We start from the raw sequence: 11440 nt of genomic DNA on the forward strand, positions 1-11440 counted from the left end.
TGTTTAGAGCTGATGCCTTGTGATGGGACAGGTGGCACTGGTACCTTCTTTTGAGATCTTCCTCCATGCCACTGGGAACTTTTTATTGGACTTCCCATGACTTGGACGAGATACTTTCCTATGGCTCACTGTGTGGCCTTAAAGCCCAGGTTTTCCTCTTGACTATTCAATGAACATATTTTTTCCAGTTTATTTATTTATTTTCAGAGAGAGAGAGAGAAAGAGAGAGATGGAGGAAAAGAGAGAGGGAGAGACAGAATCCCAAGCAGGCTCCTCCCTGTCAGTGCAGAGCCTGACATGGGGCTCCAACTCATGAACTGTGAGATCATGACCTGAGCTGAACCCAAGAGTCAGACGCTTAACCGACTTAGTCACCCCAGTGCCCTATTCAGTGAAGATTCCTTGCTGGACTCTCCTCACTGCTCATCTCCTACCCACCCAAAGCAGCAATCTTGGGCGAAATTTGGAACAACTCCAAGCCGGCTGAATCACATTTCCCACATTTGGAAAAACTACTCAGATGTCCTTGACCCAATAATCTCTAGGAATGGAAATTAATCTTGATATGGCAACATTTCCTTTGTTAGGGCCATCAGAGAAGCTAGTCAAGCCAGCCATATCTAGTAGATGTGCGATATTCCAGGGAGAAGTCAGACACCAGTCCATTCTGTCCACACAGTGGCAGGAAACATATCAAGTTCTTCAAGTGAACTCATTGAAGATCCCCTTTTTGAAGGGCTACACCCCACAAGTACTTCCTTCTGAGAAGATGAAGGGCTTGTAGCTCAGCTGTTTTAAAAAAAAAATCTTCTCCTAGGTAACACTCTCAACCTTCTTAGACCCTTAGTGTTGGGGAAGGGTTGAAGAATTATGTCCTGTGTTTTCAGTGACCTCCTTTCTACAGGTCTTCAAGGATGGCCCATTTCACTTTGGAATCTGCTGTCTGTTGAGTCTTAGTGTCTCAGTCAGTCATGACTTTTCATCGCATGTCCTGTCACAAATGATCTGGATGCACAAGGCTGAATTCATCACCCAATTCCTAATTCAAATGTTTGTTTTGCACTCTTCATATGCTCCCAAAAGGTACTCTGAGACAGGTGGATTGAGAACAGTTACTTAAAAACCACAGACAACATATATTGCTTTATGTTTTAAAAATAATTTGTATCACAACATCCTCATATTTATTTACCCAAAGGAGAGACTAAATACTGACAAATGCCCTTTTGTCCCTCTACTCTGTACAGCCACACAGATATTTATAGTCTAGGAACCAGGCCACTTTACTGACATAGATGATCAGGCATTGTGGGCCCATCTTGGTAACCATAGGAGCAGGCAGCCAATGACAACAGAAGCCTGCGTGTGGCTTCTGTTTGCTCAGTGCTGCTATGTTGAAGGAATCACAAGGTGATGTAAAGAAAACATTCTATAAAATGCCTTTCATTCCTTGGAAATGATTTCTAAAAGATTCATCTGAATTCCTGCAGCCGTTTTTAAACTGTCAACTTGTATTAATAAAATTTATATTAGAAAAGACTGTAAGATAATTTGAAAATGATGGAAAGTGATAAGAATGCAGACTCTATTAGCAGTTTGGTTGTCCCATAGGCAAGGGAGAAATGATTTTTCTAGCTGCATTGACAATTAAGAAATAAAAAGAGGAGCTTCGAATAGAAGCTGAATGCCCCAGCCCATGTGAGTTCCTGATACCTGGCAGATCTGAGCCATTACTAATGAATTAGGGAGGTCTTAACCCTCTCAAAGAAAAATCCACGTCACATGAAATGTGCAAAAATTGAGCAAAACCTACGGGGAAAGGATCATTTAGGAGCCATCCAATACATTCAATAGCTTGACTCAGAGCATACTATTCAGCCCAGTGGGCCCTCCAAATCCCAGGCCACCATCATTCACGGCGACACAGGCTGTGCATTATATAACCCCAGGACTCCACCGTGCTGTTGAAATAGACAAATACGTCTCTGTTGTGTCCCTGCCAAATCTTTCTGAGAAACATTTCTTAGTCGGCCATGGTAGGCTTCTGACTTAGATCCGTTGATGCCTTGACCTATTATGTTGTCCTTGTACTGGGTGCAGGAACTCCCTCACAGGTAAAAGGAGGGAGGACCTAAAAAAGGTTGCATTTAGTGCAAAAGTGGTACTGGCTTTAGGGAGAAAGAGAAATGTGCCCAAAAATTCAAGACAGAAATTTTTAAAGCAACTCTTTTAAAAATAATACTTCTGAATTCAAAAAGAATCTGTTTGAAGACAAACTCTTTGTGAGCTAATCCGTTGACTGAATTGAAAAATTGTACGGTCGTAATGTGAAAAAAACAATTGCTTCTTACCATATATAACAAAATCTGTTTTAAAAAGGAGCCTTATGGGAATGCTTGCTCTTGTCCCAGAAATGCTGTGGCCTTTCCTCCAATGCAACTGGCAGTGGTATTATTTGGCAGTGAAGCGCTCCACCTAGTGGGCATAAGTAGGAATTCAGGCAAAAACAGTACAATCTTAAATACATTTCATTTCCTCTTTAATATTTAAATCATGGAATTAAGAAGAATAGCTGCTTCCCTGATGGGCCTTAAAAGCTATGGTGTAGTAGAAGACTTGTGTTACGTTCAAAGCTTTTTAGGCCATTGTAAGAGTTGAGATGTAAAAACCACTTTAGGATTTTGAGTGGCACAAGGTTTCTCAAGCTCAGCACTATTGGCATTTGGGGCTGGATAATTCTTTGTTTGGGAGGCGGGTTGTTATGTGAATTGTACGATGTTTAGCAGTATCTCTGACCCATACTTAGTTGACGTCAGTAGCACCCCACCCCCACCAACCACCAGTCTTAACGGAGAAAAATGTCTGCAGACATTGCCAAATGTCCCCAAGAAAGCAAAATAGCACACAGTTGAGAACCATTGGAATAGAGTGATGACATGGTAAAACATCATTTAACAGGCTCACTCTCTGCTTCTCTATTGAGAATGGCCTGCGGGCAAGAGAGATACCAGCTAGGAATGGAGATAGTGAAAAGCGGTCAAATTCTGGATATATTTCGAAGTGAAAAGCTGACCGAAAATTTGAAGGAACAAATACGGAGAGAGAGAAGAGTCAAGAATGACATCAGGGATGTTAACCTGAACAATTAGAATCGAGTTGCCATCAACTGAGGTAGGAAGACAGTAAGAGGAGCTGGCTAGGGATTTGTTTGGACTTGGGGGTATAGATCAGGAACACACAATTGCAGGCATGTTACATTTGAGAGGCTTTTTAGACACCCAAATGGAGATGTCAAGCTACATTGGATATATAGTCTGGAAATTAGAAGAAAGGGTCAGGCTGTTGATATAAATTTGGGACTCTTAAGACTCTTAAGACTCTCTATCTTATAGAGAATATTTAATGAGCTTATCTAGAAAGTGAAGAGTGGAAGCAGGAATCAAAATTATACTGTAATATGATCATAGCCATCATGGATAATTCCATAAAAAATGTACAAAACAGATTTTGGTAGAATTAAAGGTGGTCTTTTTTTCACCTTTATTTCTACTCAATTTTTTTAAATATGAAATTTATTGCCAAATTTGTTTCCATACAATACCCAGTGCTCATCCCAACAGGTGCCCTCCTCAGTGCCCATCACCCACCCCCCCCTCCCTCCCAGCCCCCATCAACCCTCAGTTTATCCTCAATTTTTAAGAGTCTCTTATGGTTTGCCTCCTTCCCTCTCTGTAACTTTTTTTTTCTCCTTCCCTTCCCCCATGGTCTTCTGCTAAGTTTCTTAGGATCCATATAAGAGTGAAAACATATGGTATCTGTCTTTCTCTGTGTGACTTATTTTACTTAGCATAACACTTTCCAGTTCCATCCACATTGCTACAAAAGGCCATATTTCATTCTTTCTCATTGCCAAGTAGTATTCCATTATATATATAAACCACAACTTCTTTATCCATTCATCAATTGATGGGCATTTAGGCTCTTTCCATAATTTGGCTATTGTTGAAAGTGCTGCTATAAACATTGGGGTACATGTACCCCTATGAATCTGTACTCCTGTATCCTTTGGATAGATTCCTAGTAGTGCTATTGCTGGGTCGTAGGGTAATTCTATTTTTAATTTTTTGAGGAACCTCCACACTGTTTTCCAGAGTGGCTGCACCAGTTTGCATTCCCACCAGCAGTGCAAGAGGGTTCCCGTTTCTCCACCTCCTCTCCAGCATCTATAGTCTTCTGATTTGTTCATTTTAGACATTCTGACTGGCGTGAGGTGATACCTCAGTGTGGTTTTGATTTGTATTTCCCTGTTGAGGAGTGAGGTTGAACATCTTTTCATGTGCCTGTTGGCCATCTGGATGTCTTCTTTAGAGAAGTGTCTATTCATGTCTTCTTCCCATTTCTTCACTGGATTATTTGTTTTTCGGGTGTGGACTTAGTTTGGTGAGTTCTTTATAGATTTTGGATACCAGCCCTTTGTCCGATATGTCATTTGCATATATCTTTTCCTATTCCTTCGGTTGTCTTTTAGTTTTGTTGATTGTTTCCTTTGCAGTGCAGACGATTTTTATCTTCAAGAGGTCCCAATAGTTCATTTTTGCTTTTAATTCCCTTGCCTTTGGAGATGTGTTGCATAAGAAATTGCTGTGGCTGAGGTCAGAGAGGTTTTTTTCCTGTTTTCTCCTCTAAGGTTTTGATGGTTTCCTGTCTCACATTCAGGTCCTTCATCCATTTTGAGTTTATTTTTGTGAATGGTGTAAGAAAGTGGTCTAGATTCATTCTTCTGCATGTTGCTGTCCAGTTCTCCCAGCATCATTTGTTAAAGAGACTTTTTCCATTGGATATGCTTTCCTGCTTTGTCAAAGATTAGTTGGCCATACTTTTGTGGGTCCAATTCTGGAGTCTATTCTATTCCATTGGTCTCTGTGTCTGTTTTTGTGCCAATACCATGCTGTCTTGATAATGACAGCTTTGTAGTAGAGGCTAATGTCTGGGATTGTGATGCCTCCTGCTTTGGTTTTCTTTTTCAAAATTACTTTGGCTATTCGGGGTCTTTTGGAGTTCCATACAAATTTTAGGATTGCTTGTTCTAGCTTCTCTACTCATTTTTTGTATTGTTATTCCCCCCCCTTTTTTTTTTCTGTATGTGTTTATAAAGTGAGCTATAATTTGGCAGGGGTGATGGTGGTGGTGATTGCGTTAATTTTTATTATGAAAAAAAACCTTAAACTTACATAAAGTGAATAGTTTAATGAATTGCCAGAACCCAATTACTCATTTCCCATAATTAACAACTCACAGACAATCCTGTTTCATTTATATTCCCATCCACTTCGCTCCCTGTATTATTTTGAAGAGTACTAAACATCATGATATTTCACTGTAAGTAGTTTAGTAGGTGTCTCTAGAAAGACTATTTAAAAAATTAAATGTATTTGGGGCACCTGGATGGTTCACTCAGTTAAGCGTGCAACTTCGGCTCAGGTCATGATCTCACAGTCCATGGGTTCAAGCCCCTCTTTGGGCTCTGTGCTGACAGCTTAGAGCCTGGAGCCTGCTTCAGAGTCTGTGTCTCCCTCTCTTTCTGTCCCTCCCCCACTTGCACTCTCTCTCTTTCAAAAATAAATATTTACAAAACTTTTAAAAATTAAACATATTTGCAAATTATACAAATATCAAATTATTATGTTGTATGCCTGAAACTGTTACGTGTTAATTATATCTCAATAAAAAATTAAACTAGCTACAAAAATACCATTATCACACTTAAGGAGTTAATAAAGTTAATAATTCCTTAATGTCATTAAACATCATTTAAATTTCCAGTTGCATAAGTGATTAAATTTTTTTTTCAATTTTTAAGTTTTCTTTGATTCAAGGTCCACACATTGTGATTGGTTGGGATCACCTAAGTACCTCTCACTCTACAGGCTCCTCTCCATCACTTTCTTGAAACAATATCCCAATTGCATCCCTTTGCTGTCATTCACCACAATCTCTGTCCTATTTCCTGAAAATTGGCACATGTCTGATCATATGTACATTTGATTCTTTTCTGGAAAAAGTATGGGTAGAGTATGTTCCTCAATAAGAAAACACGTGATGTTAGAAATGGGTCTCTGTGTATTTTGAGCAGCGGACCTAAATATAAACAATGTTTATTTTCTCCATCAATTCAGTAGAAGTTGCAAAGTGTTAATATTGCAATTTTAACCATTCCTTTTTCACTTATTAACTGGAATGCCTCTTCAAAAGAGACTGTACCCCTGTTTATTACTTACCTACCCAGATGTACAGTTTGTATGAGAACTGTAGGAAATATTGTTTCTTTTCTATTTATTTACCAATTTTTGAAATAATGAGTTAGCTCTCTAGCATCCCCTAGTGGTGAGCAATTAGTGCTTTGTTTTTTGTATGGTGTATTTATCTAGTATCATTCTGAATCATGTATTTAAAACTTATGCAGTGTTTGGGGTGCCTGGGTGGCTCAGTTGGTTAAGCGTCCGATTTCAGCTCAGGTCATGATCTTGCGGTCCGTGAGTTCGAGCCCGGCGTCGGGCTCTGTGCTGACAGCTCAGAGCCCGGAGCCTGTTTCAGGTTCTGTGTCTCCCTCTCTCTCTGACCCTCCCTCGTTCAAGCTCTCTCTTTGTCTCAAAAATAAGTAAACATTAAAAAAAAAAAAAAGTTTAAAAAAAACTTATTCAGTGTTTCAACGCATTGTGGCTATGATTTTCTATATTGATGTGCAAATTGTACAATCTTCCAATTGGCTTCTGAGTCTTTTTGAGAGCATACTAAATAGTCCTTGATAGTTTTTTATCTATCTGGCATGACAAGATGATGCATACTTTTCCTACCAAATATCTCTGTTTTTTCTTAGATAAAATATCTTGAGTTTATACTGGTAATTCTAATTAAAAACATGACCACACAGATTTTGCTGAATTTGTATCTCTTACCTCTTTAGTCAAGAACACCAGTCCTGAGCCAACAAGTGGAATAATAGAATATCCCGTAATTATTGCTTTATTCCACAAAATCTTATCCCACGCAATAATTTCAGAATAACAATACTGACACTGTCATCAACAATAGGATTTTGGTCAACAGTGTAAAACTATTTTTGCAGTTCCTCTTTTACCTTAGAACATATTCCCACTAAGAAGGCACAAGTTATTGCATTTTATAGCAATTAGAATAATCTTCTGTGTGGTTATGGTACCAACTGGCTATATATTTAGGTACAATTGTTTTGTTTGTTTGTTTGTTTTTTTAAGATAGTTTTACTTTATGGGTGAAAGGGAGTCGGAGATACAGGCTTCCAGTTATGGAATGAATTAGTCATGGGAATAAAAGGTCCAGCACCAGGAGTGTAGTCAATGATACTGTAATAGTGTTGTATGGTGACAGATGGAAGCTGCACTTGTGAGCATAGATACCGTAATGCATCAACTTGTTTAATCGCCAGGCTATATACCTGAAACTAATGTGTCCCATATACTCAAATAAAAAACTTAAAAACTTTAAAGATGGTTTTACTTTATAACCTTGCAAAAGTATTCAAGTGACTCCAAAGTCAAATCAACGAAACATGGTACGTTCAAAGAACTCCAGACTCTAACCGTGTCTCCTCCAACATTTCTGCCCCATGCCTAATTGGTAACCATTTTAAACAATTATGGTTAAGGTTTCAATTTTTGAAAAATATAAGCAGATACTTTTGTGTATGTGTGTACACCCCTCCCTTTCTCAGCATGCTACAACACCCTTTCCTCTAGTTTGCCTTTCTCACTTAACAACCTACTGAGTAGTAGCTGAGTAAATTTTACAGTTACATAGATTCCGTTATATGGATATACAGTTTTTTTTTCTTTTTAAGCAATCCCTTCTTTTCTTTTTAATTGTTTTTTAACGTTTATTTATTTTTGAGACAGAGAGAGACAGAGCATGAACGGGGGAGGGGCAGAGAGAGAGGGAGACACAGAATCAGAAGCAGGCTCCAGGCTCTGAGCCATCAGCCCAGAGCCCGACGCGGGGCTCGAACTCGCGGACTGCGAGATCGTGACCTGAGCTGAAGTCGGACGCTTAACCGACTGAGCCACCCAGGCGCCCCAGCAATCCCTTAATTTCAATTGTTTTCTGTTACTGCTACTGCAAATAACTGAGTTGCACATATGCCTCTTCATTTTTGTAAGACTGTGTTTGGGATAGATTCCTAGAAATTGGATTGCTAGGTCAAAGCATAACTATATATGTAATGCTGCCAGCTCTTAAAACTCCATAGGACTATTTTGCAATGACCATCAGGAATGTCGGAGAGTGTGTTTCCCTACAATTTTGTTAACAAAGTATGTTGTCAGGTTTGGAATATTGCAAACCTATAGGTGAGAAATGGTTAACTCCACAAACTTTTATTTTTGATTTTTTTTTCTTATTATGAATAAGGTCATCTTTTCACATGGTTAAAAAGCATTTGCAGTTTCCCTTTGAATAGTCTACTCATTTCTCTGGCTCAGTTTCTATAGGGCTGTTGGTCTTTATTTTAGAAACAAGTCAATTATTATAGTCAAAATACAGTTCTCAACCCTCTAATCATGTAACTTCTCAGCGTGTATTTTTTTCTTGAAAAGTAGTGACTAGCACAAAAATTCCAACACAGTTATACCAGAATCAAACAGGAGAGAAAAAAAACACTGGGCTTGTCATCTACTATCCTCTTGTCAATTAAAAAACAAATTCTGCACCTTACATGCTGAGACATTGCTTAGAATTGAGACTTTTCTCTGCCCATAAGCTTGTCTTCTCCATCTGACATCCAATGGATGATGTTCATCCAATGGATAACCTCTTAGCTCTGTCTCACAGGACAACTATACACGTATCTCTGTAATACTGGTTTTCAGTTGTGTGGCAAACTGTCTAGGTACAAGTCACTTAAGCCAAGCTACCTCAAATTCTTTTTGGAAGATGGCAAGGCATTCATAAAAGTCAGTACTCAAGTCATTTACCACTTCCTGCTCCACTTCCCTGGCTATAAAATAAAGCAGTTGGAGAAAATGATACCTACAGTCTTTTTAAAGCATTGAATTATCTGGTCTTACATCACTTCCTTTCCAACTCTAGTAGAGACTACCCAAACTGCCTTGAAAATGTAGTTCCAAGTAATTTTTCCAAGTTCATTCCCCAATTCTTTTCAAAATTTCCTCTACTCGTTATCCCTGAAAACTTTTCGTGCTTTGTTTTATATACCACTTGTTTTCAGAGTGTGGGCATTAAGCCGGAAACATCAGCATTACCTGGGAGCTTAGAAGTGTAAATTCTCGGGACCGATCCCAGATTTATGGACTCAAGAAATTGGGGCAGAGGCCCAGCAACACGTGCCTCACAAACCGCCCCCCCCATCCCTCCCTGTGACTGATACATGCTCAAGTTTGAGAAAGCAGTGACTTAGACTAACCTTAACCACAATTCTTACATTGCCCTTGCTAAAGCTATTAGCTTCTTATTACACCTTATAATACCAAGGTTAAGTTCCAGATATTTTTTCATGTTTATGGTCTCCCCAACTGGACTATAAAGAATCAGATCCTTAACTCAGTTCTATCAAATAACATTGCCTGGTTTTAGTCATGTTCCAAAGTTTGCAAAACCATAACTACCTATGGCTTTATTTGCTTTATTGTTACCTTGAAAATATCTCAGTATCTCAGTAAGAGTTACCTGAAAGCAGTCTTACTGAACATGCAGCAAAACTAAATGTTTGCCTCAGCCAGTTCTCTCAAATCTGCTGTTGTAAAGCCTCATCCTGGGAAAATGTAGATGGAAGCTTACAGGTAGGCTCAGTAATGGTCCTCTAAGATGTCCATGTTCTAACCTCTGTGAATATGTTACCTTATGTGACAATAAGGAGTGCAGAAATGACTAAGGATTTGAGATAGGAAGACTCCTGATCATCCAGATGGACTCAATGATGTCCTTGAGAGGGATAATAAGAGACAGCAAAGGGAGAGAGCATGACTGAAGAGAAAAGACATAATGACAGAGGTAGAGGGACTTGAAGATGCTACACTTTTTGGCTTTGCAGATGGAGGAAGGGGCAAAGAGCCAAGGAATGCAAAGAACACAGTTCCCAGAAGCTGGAAAAGGCATGAAAACAGGTTATCCCCTTGAGCCTCCAGAAGGAACCGTCCTGCCAACACTCTGACATCAGCCCAGTGAGACTGATTTTGGACTTCTGGCCATCCAGAACTGTGAAAGAGAATCCATCTTTCCTATTTTAAGCCACTAAGTTTATGGTATTTTATTACAGAAGCAATAGGAAACTAATACAAAACTTTTTTGACAAGTTTTTATTGTGAAATATTGGATTTAGAAAAAAGTACAAAATGTCAACAGTCAGATGTGTACAAGTACAGTATTTCAATAGTCTATACATGTGAACAGCTTACCAGGTTCACCGCAGAATGCATCTTGAGACCAATACAATCTAAAAAGGACTGCAATATTCACAGGCTATTAATACATAAATAACTTGGGCCAAAACGACCCTCACTGGTAAATGCTAATTAATTGCGGAAAACGGGCTAAAAAGCACAATACGGCACACCATAGTATCTCCTTACAGGTCCACATTTAAAGAGTATCAGCTCATTATGTCAATACACTACAGATCCAGGACTGGGACTCAATTACTAGTTTATACAATTGCAAAAAAAATTAAGTTATAGAATACGGTCATGGAATAGAGAGATGGTATTTAATTAGGACTAAATACTGTGAAGCCCCTAAGAGGCTTTAGCCTTGGAATTTACAAAGCTTAATCATTTAGACTGATTTTCAATTTTTAATCTGTTTTGTAAAAAAAGGGGAAAGGGGCACCTTGTTTTTTAGTAGCAGCTCCAACAAGTTATAAGAACTATTACATAATTTATTTTTAAAATCATAATGACCTCTGTGGACTGATAAATGGCTATGAAACCAGAATATAAAACGTTATAAATTTTAAAGAAAGGTAATGAGTATCTTACGAATTTAGCAAATCCTGCAAACATTAAAATCTGTGTTAAGAAGGCATTACCTACCATTGTTGAGAGTACTAAATTTAGGAAGATTATTGCATGAAGAGCTCATAAAAATAAACTGATTTAATTTTTCCAAGTCCGACTGATTCAATCTTTTTGCTATTACTTCAAAATTACCCTAGATTACATGTTTTCACATTGGACAAAGAATTAATCTGGTATCAATGTATAATGACAAGCTATAGGAATAATCTCCTAAAACACCAGTTATCTTAAAAACAATTATAATCATCCTGTGTTCTGAGGAAAGATGATCTTTGATGTGACATTCATAATCATTGTTTGTTTAAAAACAACTTAAAACTAATAAATTTAATAACAGTTTAATTAAAACAAATTTAGCCTTGCCCATAAATTCCTAA

Source organism: Panthera pardus, unplaced genomic scaffold, assembly GCF_024362965.1.
Source record: "Panthera pardus isolate Hobbes unplaced genomic scaffold, ASM2436296v1 HiC_scaffold_12, whole genome shotgun sequence".
In the NCBI taxonomy this organism is placed as follows: domain Eukaryota; kingdom Metazoa; phylum Chordata; class Mammalia; order Carnivora; family Felidae; genus Panthera; species Panthera pardus.